We start from the raw sequence: 13852 nt of genomic DNA, 5'->3' as shown, positions 1-13852 counted from the left end.
AGTTCATGAAACTTGCAGGGGTATTCCATAGGCTTCCAAGTAGCTGGACTTCTATGCTTATGCCCATGGATTAATAAAAAAACCAAGTCAACAAGATGATAAGTTTTTTAAGTTGCTGATCGCGTTCTAATTAAACCATATAGTGAGCAAACTACAGTGCGCACAATGATCTAACAAGTGCAGCACTTCTCGCAAATAAATGAACTTAATTTCGTCTAGGATTTGTGTGAAAGCATTGGTGATAGCATGACTCTTTTTAAGAGTTTTCCTTTTTAGGCAAAGCGGTTATGCCCTTCAAGAGAAAATATGCTTAGTGCTGAGATTTGTCAGTAAGAAGGGAAGAAGTGGGATTACTACGTCAACTCGTGAGCCCCATAGATTATTCAATCATCATGCAGATTTAATCTCGCGAATAAAAAATCATTTCGTGAATTAGTTTTGATCGTGACATATACATTATAGATTCATTGTCAACATAGCTTTCTTGTTTGGTACGTTTATGAAGTGAAACTTTCATTGAAGATCGATGTCACTTTTTTTTTTCTTTTGTGAGCAAGAATAGAATGGGATGATCAGATGGGCTTTAATAGTTAAAGAATAAAGTCATCTATGCATAGATTAGGCACACGATACACGACAATTTTGCAATATTACAAAGTGTGAAAAACTCCATGTTTGAGCTACTCGTCTGGTCGTTGGCTCGTAGCTGAAGCATGAGTTTTATTGAGACTGACCCACCTAAGATGAATTTCCAAATGAATGTCCCCTACATGAAAGTTAGAGATCGTTTTTCTTGAATACTTTTCGTGTTTCTTCAGTCAAATTTGCTGTCGAACCAACTGGTATGTGGTCTACATCCACACAATTAGATCCAGAAAGCAAAAATGACTAAAACGTGTGCGTAAGAACCAGTCCCGCAACGTTGATATAAAAACATTAATTTGCGACTCAAAATTTAAATAGTGTCCGAGCCAAAGAGAGGCACCGATGCATACACATCCACTTAGAAATATAATATCAATCTCTAGCATACGAGACTGACTTGAGGGTTAAGGGACAAGGTTGTACAGATTAGGTATTGTAGGAAGAAAGTTGGCAGAAGACGACTAATCTCTTTTGGATTCACAATGAACAATCTAACCTGGAATGAACGTTGAATTACGGGTGATCAACAAACAATATAACTTCATGATGCTTTGGATACAGTCACGAGAAAAACATTCAATTTCCACAGCGTAAATGCCAATTGTTTTCGTAAAGGCGTAATGGAACGCTTTTTTTTTTTTTTTTTTTTTTTTTTCCTTTTGATGGAAATGGGAGAGAAAGAGAGAACAATTTCTTTCTGAATGCACTTTCTGACAACCATTCCAACAATTATCTTCACAAGTTTTTTTATATGACTCCTTCATACTCTTTCAAATGATGTCTTTTCATCATAACATATTAAGACGAAACGGTGAGTTTTAATTGCATCATATCATGGACGTATTAACAAAGTATAACATCTCCCACTCAGACATGATATGCTTGATAGCGCTCTATCAATAATATAAGGCATTCAACATTCATCAACTTTAGAAATAATTTATATTGGTAAGAAAGTCGTGTAACCAGTGAGTACACATGCACTTGGAAGCTCAAATTATACACCTGTTAGGGATGACATAATGGCTATAACCCCAAAAAATAATTAATTAATTAATGTCTTACAGTGCCCTAGACATATTTTGCTAATCAATCTAAGTATACATATCCCATAAAGGCTATACTTTATTGTTCTCATAACACCATGTATTTACAATTATATCCAAAACCACAGAAGGCGATATAATTGGTCGACTAATAAATATATGTGATTGATGTAAAACAACAATAGTCTTCCTTCACACTCATGTCTCTCTCCATTTCAAAACAACCGCTTTCCTAGACATGTTCCATAAAAATATATCTATTCATGACTGCCGGTAACATGTTAAAGTATCAACATTGACCTTTTATTTCAAGAACATAGTCAAAAGTAACATATGGCACAAAATGAAGTAAATTATACATTACCTGAAGGGCTCACATGATGAGTAAATAGGGATAATTCATTCACCTTTCCTTATCAGCCATACAGTGCACATGTAGTATGAATTACATACTATAGTGGATTTCTCTTTTTATAAGAGCGTATGTCATTTATTTAATATATTCATTACACGGATCTTAGCCTAAATATAGTCACGTGCTTCTCATGTACTCAAGTGCTATATTAGCTCACTTTCTATAGCGCCCAATTAAGTACTTGTATTCGACATATTTCAAGCATACATGATTGTGGTATTATTATGTTCAGTCTTATTATAAACAAATCACAGACCTCCTCTTAACTCAAATCAATGCGACATATTATTTTACATACTAAACTTGTTCTTCAACATTTATATGTACATAACGTCTCATCTCAACGTGTTAATTATAGCACTTGAGGTGATTGCTCGTATGAGTGATCCAATTATTACCTATTAACATACTTTTCAATAATATATGTGTGTTTATACTAATGTCATAATGGATTTGTACTTATTGATAAAATATCAAGTCACTAATAAACAAACAAGTACAATACATATGTTCACATATACATAAATCAATGATCATCTACAATATCACATATCACATTCTACATAATCCTAGTGACATCCTGTAGGTTAAGAATACGTCTCTAGGAACAACCTTCGTAAATGGATCAACAACATTCTATTAGTTGAAATGTATTAGAGGATCACTTTTTTCTGTGCTATTATATCTCTAATGAAGTTGTTCTTTATGTCAATGTGCTTCGCCTTTCCATGATACTTGGGATCTTTCACATAGGCAATGGCTGCTTGACTATCACAATAAACTATCATTGGTCTTGAAACCTCAGTGACAATAGTTAAATTTTCCAAGAAATGTTTTAGCCATATTGCTTCTTGCACTGTTGTAGAGCATGCAATAAATTCTGCCTCCATCATAGACAATGCCGTGCATGTCTGTTTCTTGCTATTCCAAAAAATTACACCTTCATTAAGAAATAACGCATATCCATAAGTTGATTTACACTCATCTAGGTATCCACCTCAATCAGCATCTAAATAGCCTAATAAGCGTAAATCATTCATTTGGTAACAAACTCAATAGTCTATTATGCATTTTAAGTATCTCAAGATCCTCTTCACTGCTTTCCAATGTGCTTGACCAGGATTTGATTGATATCAGCTCACAAATCCTACGTAATAACATATATCGGGTTGAGTATCATATCATACATTAAATTTTTGATCGCACTAGCGTAAGAAACAGTTTCCATTTCCTTATTTTTTTTATGGAGTCTTAGGACACATCTTAGTACTTAGGCCTTCACCTTGCATGACAGGGGTATCAATGAGATTACATTGCTATATATTGAAACATTCGAGAATCTTTATTACATAAGACTCTTATGATAAAGTAAGGAGTTTCCTTGATCGATCTCTTTCAATCTTAACTCCTAATGTATAAGTAACTTCTCCCATGTCCTTCATTTCAAAATTGGAGGACAACTATTCTTTTATAGTGATAACCGAAACCTTGTTATTTTCAGCCAATAGAATATCGTCCACATAAAGTGATAAAATCACAAATTTATCTTTGAACTGCTTGACATGTACACAGTGATCTTCTTCGATCATCATGAAACCAAAAGTCGTTATAGCTCAATGAAAATGAAGATACCATTGTCTAGATGATTGCTTAAGGCTATATAGTGAGCGATGAAGGTTGCAAACTTTATGCTCTTAACCTTTAGCTATGAAACTTATTGGATACCTCATATAGATTTTCTCATCTAGTTCTCCATTGAGAAATGTCGCCTTTACATCCATTTGATATAATTCAAGGTCCAAATGTGCAACGATGACTATGATAAGGCATATTAAGGCAAACCTTATAACTGGTGAAAATGTTTCTTCATAGTCTATACCCTCTTGTTGAGTACAACCTTTCGCCACAAGACGAGCCTTATACTTTTCAATGGATCCATTCGTCATTCGCTTAATCTTAAAAACCCATTTGTTTCCAATAGCCTTGCGATTGGGTGATAAATTAACCAAGTCCCAGACGTGATTTGCCCTCATTGACTCCATCTCATCTTACAAAGCTTTTTCTCCTTTCTTCTTTATCAAAAGATGAGAGAGCCTCTTGAACAGTCTTAGGTTCGGCATTATCTTACTAAGTAATCATAAATGCTTCCCCTTTAATCTCAAAACAACGACGATGAATACTTTTACAATTACTATTACATAATTGAACTTCTCTTAAATTCAATTTGCCAAGCGATGCAACACTCTTACTAAGTATCATATGTTGAGGTAAATTTTCATTTCCCTCTACAACATTAGTTGGTGTGTTATTAGAATATTTCATCTCATATAATTGAAAGTCCTTATCAATCTCACATCTACTAGGAAAATCATTCTCCAAGAATGTGACATTTCGTGACTCCATTTTGGTCATACTTCCATCAGCTTGTTCACCTATAAACATTTACCCTTTGGAGTGTTCAGAATATCTTATAAAGATACATTTCTTCACCTATGACCTAATTTGTCATATTTATGGGAAGAATCATGAACATAAGCTGCACACTCCCATGGACATAAATTACTTAAATTTGGTTTCCACCAGTCTACAATTCATAAGGGGTGGTGGTGACTGATTTTAAGAGCATTTAGTTAAGTACATAGGCAGTAGTCAATAACGCATCTCCCCAATAAGAGATAGGTAAATTAGATTGCGTCATCATAGACCTAACCATTTCTAATAGGAATCTATTTCTTCTTGTTGGAGAAAAATCCTTTGATATTTTGAAGTTAACAAAAATTATCCAAAGTCTATACTGAAGATTTCCGGACTTCTATGTCAAAATCTGAAAACTGCCAGACTTTAGTGTCAAAATCTGTTATTCGTAAAATTCTAAACGCAAATGCACGTGTCGAACAAGTAATATAATTATAAGAAAAAGTATCGTCTAACGGAGATCGATGATTAATAAACCAATTAAATACTAAAATAGACTAATTCTAAAATTTATCTAACAGATCAAAATATAATTAAGAATATATTAAATACGAAATTATGAGACTAAATGCAGTAAATCAATTAGATAAATATATTAAAGCATCCGATTTCACCATAACCACTAAATATGAATTTCATATTGTTGTGGGTACAAGAATAATATCAAACATGTGATAGCAGAATTTCCTAACCTATTTACTATCTTATCTCTGGGTATAGTAAACCTACTCAATTTATTAATCCATTATATCTCTATGTGAATTAAAATAAACATAAGTACATTAAAAACTATGAATATTCCCGGCTTATAATGAGTCTTTTGAATCACCTTATCATCGAAAGCTCCACAAATAACGCGTTATATCTCTATCCACGTTTAATTCATGGTTATATATTATAATGATCAATTGTATATTATCACTTCTCAATCTCAAACATGCACATCAAATCATTCAAGTGGTGGTCAATCACTCAAAAGCATTAAACACAATAATACATAACTCACATGAATGAAATCAATTGTAAAACATAAAAATCACGAAATTCACATCATCATGATTAGGCTACATCGTAGCCCTAACAAAGGAAAATTAGAACATAATAGATGAAAAAATATAAATATAAATCAAACCCAACATCTTGAATCAAAGAACAAGAATTACATCACCACTTTTGTCTTTTTTTCAAAATACTTGAAAAACTCTCAGAACAATGAAAAACGATCTAACAAAAACCTAGCTTCTCTCTCTGTTCATATTTATAGGATATATCCAAGATATCTATCTCCCAACGCTTGCAGATAACATTAGGGAATAAAACCAAGAATTTCCTGATTTTATATACATATTTCACTGCTTTTTTATTTATTTGAATTCATGATATTTGCCATTATTTTCCTTATCTTTTCCACATCTCATTATTTTGCATAAATAAGCAAAATTCGAATAATCAAAAGGAAATTCAAATATTTTCTCATAGATATTGCATTAATTATTGCCTAAAATAGGTACAATAACTCTATTTTTATAGAGTTATCAAACCTCCAAACTTAACATTTTGCTAGTCGTCGAGCAAAATCAAGACATAACACCTACTCAAGCTAACAATCTCTTCCATGACATCTTTCCATAATTGCTCAAATTCACAATTCAAAGAAAAACACAAATTTCATCCAAACATTAAAATCGATTTATAAGTTAAGACTATATGATCCAAGTGTGTATGTGTGAGTCCTCATCTTTTTCGAATTATATGCAATCCAAATAAATTCACATTGATGTGTAACCTCCCAAAAATTCTCAATAATTATGATCAAATCTCATAAGTTTGCTTTTCATTCCTCTCTCCACTAATGTAAGCTAATCATCCAACCAAAAATCAATAGGACTTTTCTCGGGTTGTAATGTAAGGCTGGGTTAAAGGTAAGATAACAGTAATTTTAAGCTCAAATCACCCATCAACACGTTGATTTATAGGATCTAATTAGAGCCAATGTCACTGTCCAATTTCACTCCTTCAAAATAATTTTTCTGCCACCATATATCACCATTCTTTTTTTTCCCCTTTTTTTCTTTTTATTTTTTTCTCTCTTTTTATTTTTTTGAATTGTTTTATGGTGGAATTTCTCCCAAAGTCCCTCCTAATATAATATGAAAATTTCCAACACATTGAGTATCCAAAAGGCTCACTCAATTGAAAGTTGGATAGGGAACCATAAAAGCAATTTTTTTTTTGACAATACACCCCAAACAATCATTCTCAAATAATATGTTTTTTTATCCCAAAAGAAAATCAACGTGTTCATAGGGCATGGGACAAAGATATAATTTGATAACGGCTACGCTAAACATATATGGGTGCCAATGAAAAATTGGATAATAATTAAGGCTCAACGGGGTGACTAGGGATAAATAAATAGGGTTAGCTTGAAAGGCTCAATCAATTCAAAAATTACCTAAATCATTTTCGCAGTTAAATTTAGCTTAGGATTTCGCCTCAAGAGAAAATGAAACAAATTCTAAGATTTGGGCGAAATTTAAGAAAATCACATGCTTTACATGAATATTCTCTAGATTTACACATAATTCAAAAATTAAGGACTTTTAATGCTTAGTAAGTGGATCAACATAATTAGAATTAAAATTAACTCACACACCAATTGCAAGTTTAAATAAAATTTAAATTTTCCTAAGAATCATAAAAATTCACAACCAGGAAAGCAATCGTGATAAAAAATTATCCAAAAAATAAATTTGCCTCCCCCCCAAACTTGAATGAAGCAGTGTCTTCAATGCGAAAAATAGAATAGGAAGAAGAAAACTCCCCTGGTTATAGGATAAGTTCATAGATGACCTTGATGATTAAACTCTTGAAAGGTGCTCCCTAAAAAATTAACCTGGATAAAATAGAGAAAAGTTAATCTCTTTTTTTTGAAAAACATAAACTTAAAAATAAATAAAAAAATAAAAAAATAATTAAAATACTTGGGTTGCCTCCCAAGAAGCGCTTGCTTTATAGTTTTCAGCTAAACTATCTCAGATGTCACTAATCTGGAGGATGAAGTTCAATGGCGGTCTTCTGCTTGTTGTAACCACCTTCAAAGTAGGGCTTCAAACACCTCTGAGGTTGGATAGTGGGTTTATATTGTTCCTTCATTAAAATTTTGTGCATACAAATTGAAGGACTAATTCCCTTGATATCAGCTATTTTCCATCTAATTGCACATTTATGCTCTTTTAATACTCTGAGCAATTTCTCCTCCATCAAATCTGTCAAAGAAGAGGATATAATTACCTGTAAAGAAGAACTCCATCTAAATAAGAATATTTCAAATGAGAAGGTAAGGGTAATGTGTTGTCCTAACTCCTCAAATTTAATAGCCTTTTACCTTGAATATGGTGGAATTGCCTCCATGAAATTTGCGTACTCCTTTATCTCCTCATTCTGAATATCTTTGTCCCTTGGTTGAGTCAGATATGCTTCAAGTGGATCTTTAAAAATATTTTCCTTAAAAACCTTATTCACTAACTTGTCCATTGTCTCAACTCTGAAACAAGAATAACATCAGATGGATATTTCATTGTTTTGAAAACATTAAATGAAACAAGATCATCTTGAACTCTAAGGATCAACTTCCCTTACTGTACATCGATAAGAGCTCTTCTTGTTGCAAGAAAAGGTCGACCTAAGATAAGTGGTATCTCAAAATCTTCCTCCATGTCAAGAACTATGAAATTTGCAGGAAAGATAAATTTGTCAACTTTTATCAAAACATCTTCCACAATATCTCTCAGATATTTAATTGATTGATCAGCTAGTTGAAGTGACACTGTGGTTGCTTTTACCTCACCTAATCCTAATTTCTTGAAAACTGAATAAGGCATCAGATTAATAGTTGCACCTAAATCACATAATGTTTTTTCAAAGTAAGAATCCCCAATAGTGCAAGGAATAGTAAAACTCCCCGGATCTTTTAATTTCGGAGGTAATTTGTTTTGTAAGATGGCTGAACACTCCTCGTTTAACTTCATAGTTTCATAATCCTCCAGTTTCCTTTTGTTTGCCAAAATCTCCTTAAAAAATTTTGCATAACTAGGCATTTGTGCTAAAGCATCTGCAAAAGGAATGTTAATGTGCAATTTTTTAAATATATCAAGAAATTTAGAAAATTGCTTATCTATTTTATGCTGCTGGAGTCGCTGAGGGAATAGAATTGGCGACACATATGGCTTAGGATTATCTAGAAAAAGTTTACTCTTACTTGTCTCCTTTGATTATTTATTGATCACATCTTCCTTGTCTCTGAAAATCTCTTCTTCTCCCACTTGTTTACCACTTTTCGGGGTAATAGCCTTTATGTTTTCAATTGAATTTTTCTCTGTGTTGCTCGGCAAAGAACCTTGTTGTCTCCCTAACATCATGCTTGCTAACTGACCCACTTGCATCTCTAGATTTTTTATTGAAGCCTCTTGGTTTTGAAATCTCACATCCGTGCTTTTGATGAAGTCTTGAGTCGTATTAGCAAGTTTGGTGACTATATCTTCCAAATTTGACTTTGTCTCTTCTGATTGTTTGAATCCATGTGATCTCGTCACATTCTGATTATTCCATGAAAAATTTGGATGATTGCGCCATCTCGGATTGTACGTGTTGAAGTAAGGATTATTCTGTGACCTGTTAAAATTTCCAACAATGTCATAATTTTCACAAAATTATTTAAAAGTATTAGCTACCTGACATTCTGTGCTAACATGTCCTCCACCACAGAAATTACATGTCAAATTCTGAATTTTCATGATTGAAACACTCATATTACCAAGCTTTTTGTTGATCACTTCAAATTGTGTAGCAATTGCAGCAAAAGCATCCACTTCATGAACTCCGTTAATTTTTCGCATTGGTAGTCTCTCAGTAAGTCACTGATAGCTATTGAACCCCATCTCCTCTAATAGATTGTAGACTTCTTCTATTGTTTTATTGTTTAAAGTTCCCCTACAGCTACATCAATCATAGAACGGAGATTTGTATTAAAGCCATAATAAAAAGTTTGTACCTACATCCACACGAGTAGTCCATGATGTGGGCATCTCATAAGAAATTTTTTGAATTTTTCCCATGCTTCATATAATGATTAATTATCCATCTGTATAAAATTAGTAATGTCGTTACACATCTTCTGAGCCATATCATTCCATGTAGTAATTGATCCTACAGGAAGAGAAGAAAGCCAACTCTTAGCTTTATCTCTTCTCTAAGAGAGAATGGAAATAATCTCAATCTAATAGCATCATCTGTAACTCCATTATATTTAATGGTGTCACAGATTTCAAGAAAAGCATTGATGTGAGTGTTTGAATCATCACTTGGTAGCCTACTAAATTGTAGTAATTGTTGAAGCATCTGAATGAGTAACGGCTTAATCTCAAAGTTGTTTGCATGAATTGCAAGTCTTCTGATACTTGATGTGGTGCCTTGAATTGTTGGCACTGCATAATCTCTTAACAGTCTACGTGGATTTTCATTCTCACCATCTACCATCTTCTTAGCACGATTTCTCTGTTCGCTTAGTCGCCTTTTAAATGTACACTCAATTTCTAAATTAAGCTCAACAAGTTTCCCTCGTTGGCTACGTGTCATAAACCGATGTATACCCTGAAAAATAAAACAAAAAGAAAGCTAGATTAAACTTAGAATTATCTGGTATCAATATTAATTAGTATTAAACAAACGATCCCGACAACGGGGCCAAAAACTTGTTCGTAAAATTCTAAACGCAAGTGCACGTGCCGAACAAGTAATATAATGATAAGAAAAAGTATCGTCCCATGGATATCAATGATTAATAAACCAATTAAATATTAAAATAGACTAATTCTAAAATTTATCTAACAGATCAAAATATAATTAAGAATAAATTAAAAACTAAATTATGAGACTAAATGCAATAAATCAAAAAGATAAATATGTTAGAGCATCCGATTTTACCATAACCACTAGATATGAATTTCAGATTGTTGTGGGTACAAGAACAATATCAAACATGTGATAGTGGAATTTCCTAACCTATTTACTATTATATCTCTAGGTATAATAAACCTATTCATTTTATTAATCCACTATATCTCTGTGTGAATTAAAATAAATATAAGTGTAGTAAAAACTATGAATATTCACAGCTTATAATGAGTCTTTTGGATCACCTTATCACCGAAAGCTACACAAATAACGCGGTATATCTCTATCCACGTTTAATTCATGGTTATATATTATAATGAGCAATTGCATATTATCACTTCTCAGTCTCAAACATGCACATCAGATTATTCAAGTGGTGGCTAGTCACTCAAAAGTATTAAACACAATAATACATAACTCATATGAATGAAATCAATTGTAAAACATAAAAATCATGAAATTCACATCAGTATGGTTAAGCTACATCATAACCCTAACAAAAGAAAATTAGAACATAATAGATGAAAAAATAAAAATATAAATCAAACCTAGCATCTTGAATAAAAGAACAAGGATTCTGTCACCACTTTTGTCTTCTCTTCAAAATACTTGAAAAACTTTCAGAACAATGAAAAACGATCTAACAAAAACCTAGCTTCTCTCTCTATTTTCCTATTTATAGGATATATATCAAAGATATCTATCTCCCAATGCTTGCAGATAACATTAGGAACAAAATCAAGAATTTCCTGATTTGATATCCATCTTTCACTACTTTTTGTATTTGAATTCCTGATATTTGCCATTATTTTGCTTATCTTCTCCACATCTCATTATTCTGTATAAATAAGGAAAATTCGAACAATCAAAAGGAAATTCAAATATTTTCTCATAGATATTGCATTAATTGTTGCGTAAAATAGGTAAAATGACTATATTTTTATAGAGTTATCATCTATTCTACATCAGAAATCTGCTCATTCTGACAAATTCCAGACTGAACAAAAGTAAAGAATAAAGACTTATCCAAACGCAAGATTATCTTTCTTACTTCAAGAGTTCAATTTATACAGGTTATATATGGCATTATGGATGGAAACTTCACCTACGAGATTGATTATCTTTATTGGAATCAATTTTGATATATCAAATCTTTTCAGATAGCAAGTAAATATGGAAAGAATCTACTTACAGAAACCAAGATCCTAATTGTATGAGCGAACAGGATTGACGAACTTTCATCACAATCTTCAAACGGCTTAAGATCTCTTTGATTGATTCTGTCCAACGGGCTGATTGGAAGAATTCCTTTGAAAAGTGCCAATAGTCGAGAAGGCATTAAGAAGTATTTAAGGTGGATTATCTAGTTGTTCTAAAGAGTGCGTGAATGAGAAATTTCAAAGTCTGAAACTTCCCATTTTCTTGTTATTTATTACACTGAGCTGAAAGTTCTATTCAAAATAGAAAGAGACTTATAATGTGACTTCGTGAGAGAGCAATAGACACTATTCACTATGAAGTCGAGATCGCAAGACTATATATTCTCTTTTGATTCATAGTGGAATCCAGCCAAGAGGCTGTTAGCGTGGGAGAGTGGATATAAGCTTGATCTAAGCCGAACTACTATAAATTATGTGTTCTTATTCTCTTCTTTGAACTCCTTTATTTTGCTCGTAGTTCTATTTAACTGCTAAAGTCTGAACTTACTCAAAGTCTGTTGTTTTTCAGACTTAGTTTCAAAAGCAAAATATTTTTATTAATCTTTGCGAAATATTTTTATTACTCTTTGCGAAAAAAATATCCTCACACATATTCACTCCCCTCTAGATGTTCATACTAGCACTTTCACTTTTCTCAGCAACCCTATTTTGTTGTGAAGTACCGGGAATAGTTAATCATTGTACAATTCCCTTTTCATCATAAAAAGTCTTGAATTGCTCAGATGAACACTCACATCCGCGATCGGTTCTTAATACCACTATTATTTTGTTCAACTGATTCTCTACCATCACTATATATCGTTTAAAATAGTCTAATGCTTCTGACTTATGGGAGATCAGAAAGATATAACCAAAATGCATGAAATCATCTACGAAAATCATGAAATATGAGGCTCTATGCCTAGCCCTCACATTCAAATGACCACAAATGTCAAAATGTATGAGTAGTAATGGAAATTCGGCTCTAGATCCTTTACCGAATGGTTTTCTAATTGCTTTTCATGCTAGACAATGTTCACATACGGGTAGATTAACATTAATGAGTAACCCTAAAAGGCCTTCTCTAACTAACCTTTGCAATATTTATAACCTAATGTTACATAATCTAGCATGCTAAATACTTGCATCAATCTCAACATTACTAGAAGATGCGATTAAAGAAAAACAACTATTGACATTAAAATTGTACCGATTATAGTCAATATTTAACACCATAAAACCATTCAATACATTATCTGAACCATAATAAACTAATCCAAATAAAATGTCAACACAATCACTATAGAAATTCAATACATAATTTAGGCTAAGAAGAACAGCAACGAAGACCAAGTTCTGTCGAATATCTGGAGTATAGAAGACATCATATAGGAATAAGTTCTGACCACCACGTAAAACTAATTTACATGTGCCGATACCATTTATTTCAACTCTTGAGTTATTCCCAATATATATCTATCTTCTTCCAAGCTGTATCCAATGATACTCCACAAATGTTTCTTAGTCTCGAGCTACATAGTATGTTGCTCCCGAGTCTATAATCTACATTGGATAAGATTCAACAAGTATTACAGTGCTAGAAACAAAAACATTACTTAAAGTAATTGAGTAATAAGATACCTCTTTCAACTAAATGCATTCACAAGCAAAGTAACTCATATTGCCACAATTGTAGCACTTTATTTTGGCCTTGTCCTTCTTCCCATTACGCTTCTTGCGTCGAAAGGTCTTAACCTTTTTAGGTGCCTGATCAGTTATCTTCCCTTTGTTGTTGAATTGATGATTTCTTTTGCGCTTAAAGTCTGAAGTTTTGCGCAAACTCCATTCAGCAACATAAATATGAGTAGAGGATCTCACAGTCTCTAGACGCTCATCCTCTAATTTCAAATGACACACTATATAATCGAAAGTGACAATATTTTCATTATGCATCATATTGATCTTCATATGCTCCCAATTGTCAAGAAAAGACTTTATAACAGCTTGAACTTATTGTTCATTAATAAGTGACCTACTGACTTCATCTCATGAATCATGTTTGACATCTCCCAAAAATGTTGCATCATCGTTACATTTGGGTTGGTAGTGAGTCTCCT

The 13852-nt window shown here is 32.6% G+C and overlaps 1 non-coding gene across 1 annotated transcript; it reads left to right on the top strand.

Moving 5' to 3' along the window:
• Positions 1-9650: 9650 nt before the first annotated feature.
• LOC120289296 lies at positions 9651-9757 on the top strand. The gene has a single exon (XR_005547220.1). It is a non-coding gene; the product is annotated as a small nucleolar RNA R71 (small nucleolar RNA).
• The last annotated feature ends 4095 nt before the right edge of the window (positions 9758-13852 follow it).

This window comes from Eucalyptus grandis, chromosome 10, assembly GCF_016545825.1.
Source record: "Eucalyptus grandis isolate ANBG69807.140 chromosome 10, ASM1654582v1, whole genome shotgun sequence".
NCBI lineage: Eukaryota > Viridiplantae > Streptophyta > Magnoliopsida > Myrtales > Myrtaceae > Eucalyptus > Eucalyptus grandis.
This window is presented reverse-complemented; position numbering and strand designations above follow the sequence as displayed.